This window comes from Cervus canadensis, chromosome 16, assembly GCF_019320065.1.
Source record: "Cervus canadensis isolate Bull #8, Minnesota chromosome 16, ASM1932006v1, whole genome shotgun sequence".
Taxonomy (NCBI): domain Eukaryota; kingdom Metazoa; phylum Chordata; class Mammalia; order Artiodactyla; family Cervidae; genus Cervus; species Cervus canadensis.
In genome coordinates this window covers 51,492,952-51,503,102 of record NC_057401.1, presented here as the reverse complement: position 1 = coordinate 51,503,102, position 10,151 = coordinate 51,492,952, and the positions used below count along the sequence as shown (strand labels likewise).

Here is a 10,151-nt window from a genome sequence, read left to right as displayed (position 1 = left end):
TTTTGCCATACATTGACATGAATCAGCCATGGGTGAATATGTGTCCCCCATCCTGATTTTTTATACACTATGTGCCTGACTCTAATCTATTTTGTGAATAACAAGAGTAAATGATAGATATAAGTATTCTTTCATCATGATGCTTCTGTTTTAGTGGAGAACAGGGACAGAAACAAAATAAACAAATATATTAATGTGTTATTGCAGATTATAGTAGGTGCTTTGAATAAAATATACCAGATACTTGATGTAAATAAGAGTAAGTGTAAGAGGGCTCTGATTGATCTGACCCCTCATTCAAAGAAAAGTCTGCAGGTCTCACTATAGAATGCACCAAGTATTGTAAGACCTAGTCAGGCAGCAAGGGTACCAAATAAGAAGTCTGCAAGAAAGGGAGTTTGTAATAAACTTGGTAAATAGCAAATCAGTGTGTGCATAGAGCTGAGAGGAGATTTAAATTTTATATTCTGATTTAAGTTTGAAGTTCAAATTTTAATGTGAATTTCAGCTCTGTGTAGATTTTATTGGAACCAGAATTGAAAACGGCATCACCTAGGGATAGATCACAGAATGAAAAGAGAAAAGGTACAAACCTGATGCCCAGGAGAGCTCCTTAGTGTGATAAAGATGTGCCTAAAAAGCCAACTAAGAAGGAACAGGCAAAAGGGTGAAAAAAAATATAGAAAAAGGATGTGTCATAGAAACCAAATGAATTGACAGTTTCTTGGATGGAGCAATCAACAGTGTCAGATTCAGCTGAAACATAAAATACAATAAAGATAGAAAATGTTCAGGATTTAGAGATATAGATATTATTTTTCTTTTCAGCAGGAATTTTTTGTTAAGTGATGAGACCATATTCCAGAATAAAATGAGCTGAGAAAATAGAGATAAGTGGAAGGAAAGCTATTCAAGTGGATTGTGATAGAAGAAGAGAGTTTATGATTTTAGCTAGTGGTTTATGAGGAACTGATTGTCTTCCCTGTTGGTTCAGATGGTAAAGAATCTGCCTAGAATGCAGGATACCTGGGTTCAATCCCTGGGTCGGGAAGAAACTCTGGAGAAGGAAATGGCAACCCACTCTAGTATTCTTGCCTGGAGAATTCCATGGACAGAGAAGCCTGGCAGGCTACAGTCTATACAGTCCATAGGGTCGCAAAGAGTCAGACACAACTGAGAGACTAACACACACATGAGAAATTAAATGAAAGTGTTTCTGGTATTTTTACATTTGTTATATGGAAACATGTTTAAAAGTTACCAAGAAATATTCAGTGGAGAAGGAGTGATGGAACTTTCAAGTGAAGAAAGGGAATAAAAGTACTTGTTTCTTTACAATATGGGAGGAAAAGAAAGTGAAAACACTGGTGGAGAGAATTAGATTATGTAATAGGAGGAAGGTTCCATATCGGAATAGAAGGGAATTATTTCAATTATCAGCGGTTGATCAGAATGTGAAGCACTTTTCATGGGATATTTATAGGTTCTAAATGAAAGCAGAAGATCTGATCAAAGGATAAAAATAAAGAATTTGGGATTTGGAGACATACTGCGCAGTTATGTACACAATCGAGGGGGAAAGGAAGAGAGGATATAGCAAAAAGACACGTTTGTTTGTGTGCCTTGGATTTATAGAAGTATATTACCCTGTTGGGTAACTTGATCTGAAAGAGCCCGGCTTCTGTATGAAACCTGTGGAGAGTTTAGTGATTTAGTTACATTCAGAACTGAATTCTTTGAATGAGTAGAGTGAAAAGATTCAGTGGATGGGGGCGCCTTGTTAGGACGAAGCGGGGACGAGGTGAAGCGCTTAAAGCCTTGGGAGCTGGTGCTGGGTGAGGCTGGACCCAGGGCTAAGGCAGGCCCCGCCTCCCTCCCGCCTCTGTGGATCACGCCCAGAGCTTCGGCCCGGGAGGTTGCCAGGGGAGACGTGACTGCTTGTGGCGGCGCAGGAGACGATGCTGTTTCCAGTTACAATGCAGGGATCATAGGCAAACACAGCCGCCACGGAAGCACTGGGACATCACTTCTCCCATCAGCCTAGATGCCCCCAAGGAGACACTGCCTACTTGTACTGAAACTAGTTGAGACTCTGAAGCTCTTTGTGGTTTATGGAGAGAAAGCAGAGCTGCAGCGCAAGATTTTAATTTGGGGAAAATTAAACAACCTGGTAAAAGAGTGGATACTCTTTTAAGAAATCGGTGAAAGTAAGAATCTACCACAATCTGTAATTGAAAATGTTGGTGGGAAAATAGTTTACATTTGGATCTTACAGATTAGGAGTACATGCAAAACGTGCCAATATTGATGCATTGTGTGTTGCACCAAGACATGGTGATCGAAGTGATTTTTTCACCCCATTCTATAAGTTGAAATGACAGGAAGAAGTAAAAGATTTAAGAGCTGTTGAAGAGGCATTTGTAACAGTTATCAAATTGTGTTTTGATGGGATAGGGACTGATGATATTTTGTTTGCAAGATGAGCACTGCAGACTACTCCAGAAGACTTGGATTTAAGAGATGACAGTCTGCTTAAAAATTTAGATATAAGATGTATAAGAAGTCTGCAGGGTTGCAGGGTAACCAGCGAATTTTACATCTAGTACCAGATATTGACAGCTTCGGGTTAACCCTAAGAACAATCAAACTGTGGGCCAAACACCACAACATCTATTCCAATATATTAGATTTCCTGGATGGCATTTCCTGGGCTATGCTAATAGGAAGGACTTGCCAGCTTTATCCAAATGCAACTGCGTGAACCCCTGTATATAAATTTTCCATGGTATTTTCTAAACAGGAATGGCCAAATCCAGTCCTATTGAAACAGCCTGAAGAATGAATCTTAATTTACCTGAATGGGACCCAAGAGTTAGTGTATTATTTTTTTCCCATACAGATTTGCACTGTGCAAAAAGGAGTAGAAATCATGTGAATAAACTTGAGGGAGACTTCCCATCCTGTTAGGCATGAACAGACATGTTCGTATCACAATTTTTAATCTCAACTAGAAAACTAAGATCATGGCATCTGGCCCCATCACCTCATGGGAAATAGATGGGGAGACAGTGGAAACAGTGTCAGAATTAATTTTTTTGGGCTCCAAAATTACTGCAGATGGTGATTGCAGCCATGAAATTAAAAGACGCTTACTTCTTGGAAGGAAAGTTATGACCAAACTAGATAGCATATTAAAAAGCAGAGACATTACTTTGCCAACAAAGGTCCATCTGGTCAAGGCTATGGTTTTTCCAGTGGTCATGTATGGATGTGAGAGTTAGACTGTGAAGAAAGCTGAGCGCCGAAAAATTGATGCTTTAGAACTGTGGTGTTGGAGAAGACTCTTGAGAGTCCCTTGGACTGCAAGGAGATCCAACCAGTCCATCCAAAAGGAGATCAGTCCTGGGTGTCCATTTGAAGGACTGATGCTGAAGCTGAAACTCCAATACTTTGGCCACCTCATGCGAAGAGCTGACTCATTGGAAAAGATCCTGATGCTGGGAGGGATTGGGGGCAGGAGGAGAAGGGGACGACAGAGGATGAGATGGCTGGATGGCATCACCGACTCAATGGGCATGGGTTTAGGTAGTTGGTGATGGACCTGAAGGCCTGGTGTGCTGCGATTCATGGGGTCGCAAAGAGTCGGACACGACTGAGTGACTGAACTGAACTGACTGAGAATTGTCCTCTTGTGTGAGAAGCAAAATTATGTACCCTGGAACCACTTTTAATTGTACGTAGTTTATAATATCAAGGTCACTAACATTTTAATTTGTTTTGCGTAGAACTACCTTGTAAGTCAAAGTTGTGCAGGCATTTGTGCTTAAAAAATAGTAAAGTGTACTAAAGATTCAGTGGATGATTTGATTCAACATTGATTTGATCAATAAATAATAATTAAGCACCTGATATGTGCCAAGACCACTTCTAGAGGACCTGATAAAGTAGTTAAAATATAGACTTTTCTTCTAAACTCATTTTGATGGACTGTTCAGAAAACAGTCCTGTCATTCTAGGTGGCAAAAAGTCTGTTAACAAAATATAAAAACAAGATGAGAAATAATGGATGGTTAGAATCATATTTTATAGAGTGTTCAAGTGATGTTGGAGGAGAAAATGTAATCTTGAGAATGACAATGCACATGAAGGAGGAGGAAGATGAGGAGAGATAGTGCAAAGGTTTTGGTGTTATTAATAAATGTGTGGTGCGTGCAAGAGAAAACAAGGGAACCAATATGATTTAATGGAAGAAGTCAGAGAGATGGAAGAGATTAAATAGAATGATTAACTGAGAGGCAGATCTTTTAAGATCTACTAAGAAATTGAAACAGTTTTGGATTTTAACTGGAAGGAAATGGAAGGTCTTTGGAGAATTTTAAGCAGAAAGCTGATCTGTGGCATATGTATCTGAGGTCTCATTCCAAGTTTTGCATTAAATATGCATTTTATGGCCAAGAATGTATATAGGAAAAAGTTAGAAGGTCAGTGCAGTGGTTAAGGAGAGACTAAATTGGTATTGGGGTTTCCTAGGTGACTCAGTGGTAAAGAATCTGCCAAGCAGGAGACACAAGTTTAATACCTGGGTCAGAATGATTCCAGGAGAAGAAAATGGCAACACGCTCCAGTATTCTTGCCTGGGCAATCCCATAGACAGAGAAGCCTGGCTGACCACAGTCCATGGGGTCACAAAAGAGTCAGACAGGGCTTAGCAACTAAACAACAACAAGTTGGTAAACAACAGCAAGTTGGTATTGACAAAGATTTCATTAAAATGATAGTCATTAGACTATAAAAAATGGACCTGAATAAAAGCAAAGAAAGAACGGTAAGTATAGAGCTTAATAGTGGTGACTCAGAAAATTGCCAAGGTGGAAATCTCAGCTTTGATGATACGTAATTGTTGTGAAAATTTTTACATTTTCAGTCTCAGTTGTTCCTGCATAAAATGGGGCCAGTATGTATATAAACCTTGTATTATGTTATGAAAATTAGATTATTACCCATGAGTCATGTCTGACTCTTTGCAACCCCATGGACTGCAGGCTGGCCATTTCCTCTGTCCTTGGAATTCTCCAAGCCACAATACTGGAATGGGTAGCCATTCCCTTCTGCAGGTGATCTTCCCAACCCAGGGATCGAACCAGGTCTCGCGCATTTCAGGTGGATTCTTTACCTTCTGAGTCACCAGGGAAGCCCGGTTTATGGCTATTGTATTTATTTGTATTCTTATGAGAGAAAAGACTGGTTAATCAGCTAAAGGCCCTAATGAGATCAAACACTGGGTAAATGCGAGTGATTATAAAAGTGATCTTGGCAGAGGAGAAAGGTCGTTAGAAAGTGGGATACTGTGTGAACTAATGACCTTGCATTGGAGAGGTCTGGGATGGGAGCTTTCTCGCAGAGGCAGAAGCATGGTGTAGCTACTTGTTCTAGCTACTGGCTTTTTTCTTTTCTCCCACATACAGTTTCTTGCTTCCTTTGAGGGTTAACAGCACTAGCCTGACCACATCCCTGTTCAGATACTTTAGGTACCATTGTATCCCCCAGCATCAGTGGTGGTAGTTGCTTTCTGTGGTTACTATTTCTAGCTAATATCAATGTTCTTTTTCTGTTATTTAATCTTCAATTTTTATGTAAGCAATTCTCCATATTAAATCCTTCCTGTGAAACATTAATACTATTTTTCTATTTCCTGACTAGGGTCTGGTGCATACAATAGCTTGCTTCTGTTCTCATTTATTTATACATATTCATAGTTAGCTATGCGATTAAAACTTATATACATGAAAGCATTTCATAATGTGGGCACATTTTGTGCAGAGCCTGTTCTTTAAATTGGTATTTTTATTAAGGTTCACTAGCCATATGCTTAAATCTTGTCAGTGTCTTTGATGTATTTCTCTGCATTCTTTGACTAAGGATTAAAGGGTACTCTTTGTTGGAGGAGGGAATGGCAAACTCCAGTATACTTGCTGTGAGAACCTCATGAACTGTATAAAAGGATAAAAATATGCAATACAGAAAGATGAGTCCCCCAGGTCTAAAGGTGTCCAACATGCTACTGGGGAAGAGTGGAGGAGAACTGCAATAGCTCCAGGAAGAATGAAGTGGCTGGGCAAAAGCAGAAATGATACTTAGTTGTGGGTGTGTCTGGTGATAAATCTTCTGCTGTGAAGAACAGTATTGTATAGGAATGTTAGGTCCATGAATCAGGATAAATTTACTGTGGTCAAGCAGGAGATGGTAAGAATAAACATCAACATCTTAGGAATCAGTGAAGTAAATGGACAGAATGGGCGAATTTAATTCAGATGACCATTATATCTACTGCTATGGGCAAGAATCCCATGAAAGAAATGGAATAGCCCTCATAATCAACAAAAAAGTCCAGAATGCAGTACTTGGGTATAACCTCAAAAATGACAGAATTATCACTGTTTGTTTCCAAGGCAAGCCATTCAACATAGCAGTAACTCAAGTCTATGCCCCTACCACTGATACCAAAGAAACTGAAGTTGATAGGCTCTATGAAGACCTAGAAGACCTCCTAGAATTAACACCAAAAAAAAAAAAAATGTTCTATTCACCATTAGGGATTGGAATGCAAAAGTAGAAAGTCAAGAGATACCTGGAGTAAAGGCAAGTCGGGCCTTGGAGAACAAAATGAAGCAGGGCAAAGGCTAACTGAATTCTACCAAGAGAACGCACTGGTTGTATCAAGTACCCTTTTTCAATAACACAAGAGATGACCTGACACATGAACATCACCACATGGTCAATACTGAAATCAAATTGATTGCATCCTTTGTAGCCAAAGATGGAGAAGCTGTATACAGCCAGTAAAAACAAGACCTGGAGCTGACTGTGGCTCAGATCATAAGCTTCTCATAGCAAAATTCAGGCTTAAACTTATGAAATTGGGGAAAACCACTAGACCAGACAGGTACGCCTTAAATCAAATCCCTTGTGAATATGCCGGGGAGGTAACAAATAGATTCAAGGGGTTAGAACTAGTAAACAGGGTGCCTGAAAAACTATGAACAGAGGTCTGTAATACTGTACAGAAGGCAGCAAACAAAACCACCCCAAATAAAAGCAAGAATGAAAAATGGTTATCTGAGGAAGCTCGACATATAACTAATGAAAGAAGAGAATCAAAATACAAAGGACACAGGGAAAGGTATATCCAACTAAACACAAATTTCCAAAGAACAGCATGGAGAGACAGGAAGGCATTCTTTAATGAAAAGTGTATAAAACTAGAAGAAAACAGCAGAAGGTGAAAGACTAGAGATCTTGTCAGGAAAACTGGAGATATCAAGGGAACATTTTGCCCAAAGATGGGCACAATAAATGACAGAAATATTAGAGATCTAACAGACACTGATGAGATCAAGAAGAGATGGAAAGAATATACAGAACTGTACAAAAAAGATCTTAATGAACCAGATTACTGCAATAGTGTGGTCAGTCACTCAGAGCCAGATATTCTGGAGAGCGGGTCTTAGGAAGCACTGTGGTTAATAAAGCTAGTGAATGCAATGTAATTCCAGTAGAACTACTGAAAACCCTGAAAGATGATGCCATCAAGGTGTTGCTGAAGACCCAGCAGTGGCCACAGGACTAGAAAAGATCAACTCTCATCCAAATTCCAAAGACAGGTAGTACTAAAGAATATGCTATCCATTGGACAATTGTACTCATCTCCCATGCTAGTAAGGTCATGCTTAAAATCTTGCATGCTAGTTTTCTGCATTATGCGAACCAAGAAATTCCAGATGTCCAAACTGGGTTTAGAAAAGGAAGAGGAACGAGAGATCAAATTGCCAGCATTCCCTAGATCATAGGTCTTCCCTGGTGGCTCAGAAGGTAAAGCAGCTGCCTGCAGTGCGGGAGACCCGGGTTTGATCTCTGGGTTGAGAAGATACCCTGGAGAAGGAAACGGCAACCCACTCCAGTACTCTTGCCTTGAAAATTCAATGGAGAGAGGAGCCTGGTAGTCTGCAGTCCATGGAGTTGCAAAGAGTTAAACACGACAGTGACTTCACTTTCAGACTTTTCAGACCTGGGTTATAGAGAAAGCAAGGGAATTCCAGAAAAAAAAAAAAATCTACCTCTATTTCATCAACAACACCAAAGCCTTTGACTGTGTAGATCATAATAAACTATGGAAAGCTCTTAAAGAGATGGAAATACCAGACCATCTTACTTGTCTCCTGATAAATCTCTATACAGGTCAAGAAGCAACAGTTAGAACCCAATATGGAACAACTTACTGGTTCAAGATCGAGAAAGGAATATGGCAGGGCTGTCTACTCTGACCCTGTTTGTTTAACCTATATGCTGAGCACATCATGAGAAATAGCACGTTGGATGAGTTACAAGTTGGAATCAAGATAGGCAGGAAAAACATCAATAACCTCAGACATATGGATGATACCATTCTAATGGCAGAAAGTGAAGAGGAACTAAAGATCTTCTTGATGAGGGTGAAGGAGGAGAGTGAAAGAGCCTGCTTAAAACTAAATATTAAAACAACTAAGATCATGGGATCCAGCCTCATTACTCCATGGCAAATGAAGAGAAAAAGGTGAGAGTAGTGACAGATTCCCTCTTCTTGGGCTCTAAAATACTGAAGATGGTGACTGCAACCATGAAATCAGAAAACAGTTGCTTCTTGGCAGGAAAGCTATGACAAACCTAGACAATGTGTTGAAAAGCAGAGGTCCACTTTGTCATTCTGCTGACAAAGGTCCATATAGTCAAGGCTATAATCTTCCCAGTGGTCACATATGGTTGTGGGAGCTAGATCCTAAAGAAGGCAGAGCACCAAAGAATTGATGCCTTTGAACTGTGGTGTTGGAGATGACTCCTGAGAGTCCCTCAGACAGCAAGGAGATCAACCAGTCAACCTTAAGGGAAATCAACTCTGAATACTAATTGGAAGGACTGATGCTGAAATTCCAGTATTTTGGTCATTTGATGCAAATGGTTGACTCATTTGTAAAGTCCCTGATGATGGGAAAGATTGAGAGCAGAGGAGAAGAAGGCATCAGAGGATGAGATGGCTGGATGGCATCACTGATGCCATGGACATAACTTGGGCAAATTTTGGGAAGTGGTCAAGGACAGGGAAGCCTGGTGTGCTGCAGTCCATAGGTTCACATAGAGTTGGACATGACTGGTGACTGAACAACAACAACGTTTTACTTGTCACAGCTCATTATACAGAAATGATAGATAGATAGGGATATAATCTTAGTTGTTTTTTTTTTTTTGTATATCCCTCTTTATTCCTTTTGAAATAAATTCAGAATCAACTTCATATATTTTTTGTATTTTTAATACTCTAAAATATTTGTGTATAATTCAGTGTTAGATTTTTATATCTTCAGCATTTCTCTTGCACAGGTGGGGACTTCCCTGATGGCCCAGGTGGTACAAAATCCACCTGCAATGCAGGGGACTTGGGTTCGATCCCTGGACTGGGAAGATATCCTGGAGTAGGGAATGGCAAACCACTCCAGTATTCTTGCCTGGAGAATTCCTTGGACAGAGAGGCCTGGTGGACTACAGTCCATGGGGTCACAAATTGTGGGACACGACTGAGGGACTGACACTATCACTGTCTTTTCTTTACCAGTAGTGCCACCTGGGAAGCACTGTGAATCACAAAACTGCCAACCATTAGAATCGTAGACAAGGTCTATACGGTACATGGGTTTCCCTGGTGGCTCAGTGGGAAAGAATCTGCTTGTAATGCAGGAGCCACAGGAAATGCAGGTTTGATCCCTGGGTTGGGAAGATTCCCTGGAAGAAGGGATGGCAATACACTCCAGTATTCTTGCCTGGAGAACCCTGTGGACATAGGAGCCTGGTGGGCTATAGAAGATATATGCAGTTGTGTATCTGTATATATATATGTATATGGAGTAGGCTGTGATAGATATATTTCTGCATTTCTCCAAATGTATCTGGAGGAAAACATCTAGAGAAAAAGGAGAAAGCAATTTATAAAGATTCTTCAGTGCATAATTTCCAATTTCCCTCTAGAATATATGTCTTTTTGAGAAATGTATATTCAGGTACTCTTGCCAATTTTTAAATGGATTATTCGAATTTTTGTTGTTGTTGTTGTTTGTTTGTTTCAT

General features: G+C 40.0%; 1 pseudogene; it reads left to right on the top strand.

The window, feature by feature from the left end:
- Positions 1-1,958: 1,958 nt before the first annotated feature.
- LOC122454311 lies at positions 1,959-2,935 on the top strand (annotated as a pseudogene).
- Positions 2,936-10,151: the final 7,216 nt, after the last annotated feature.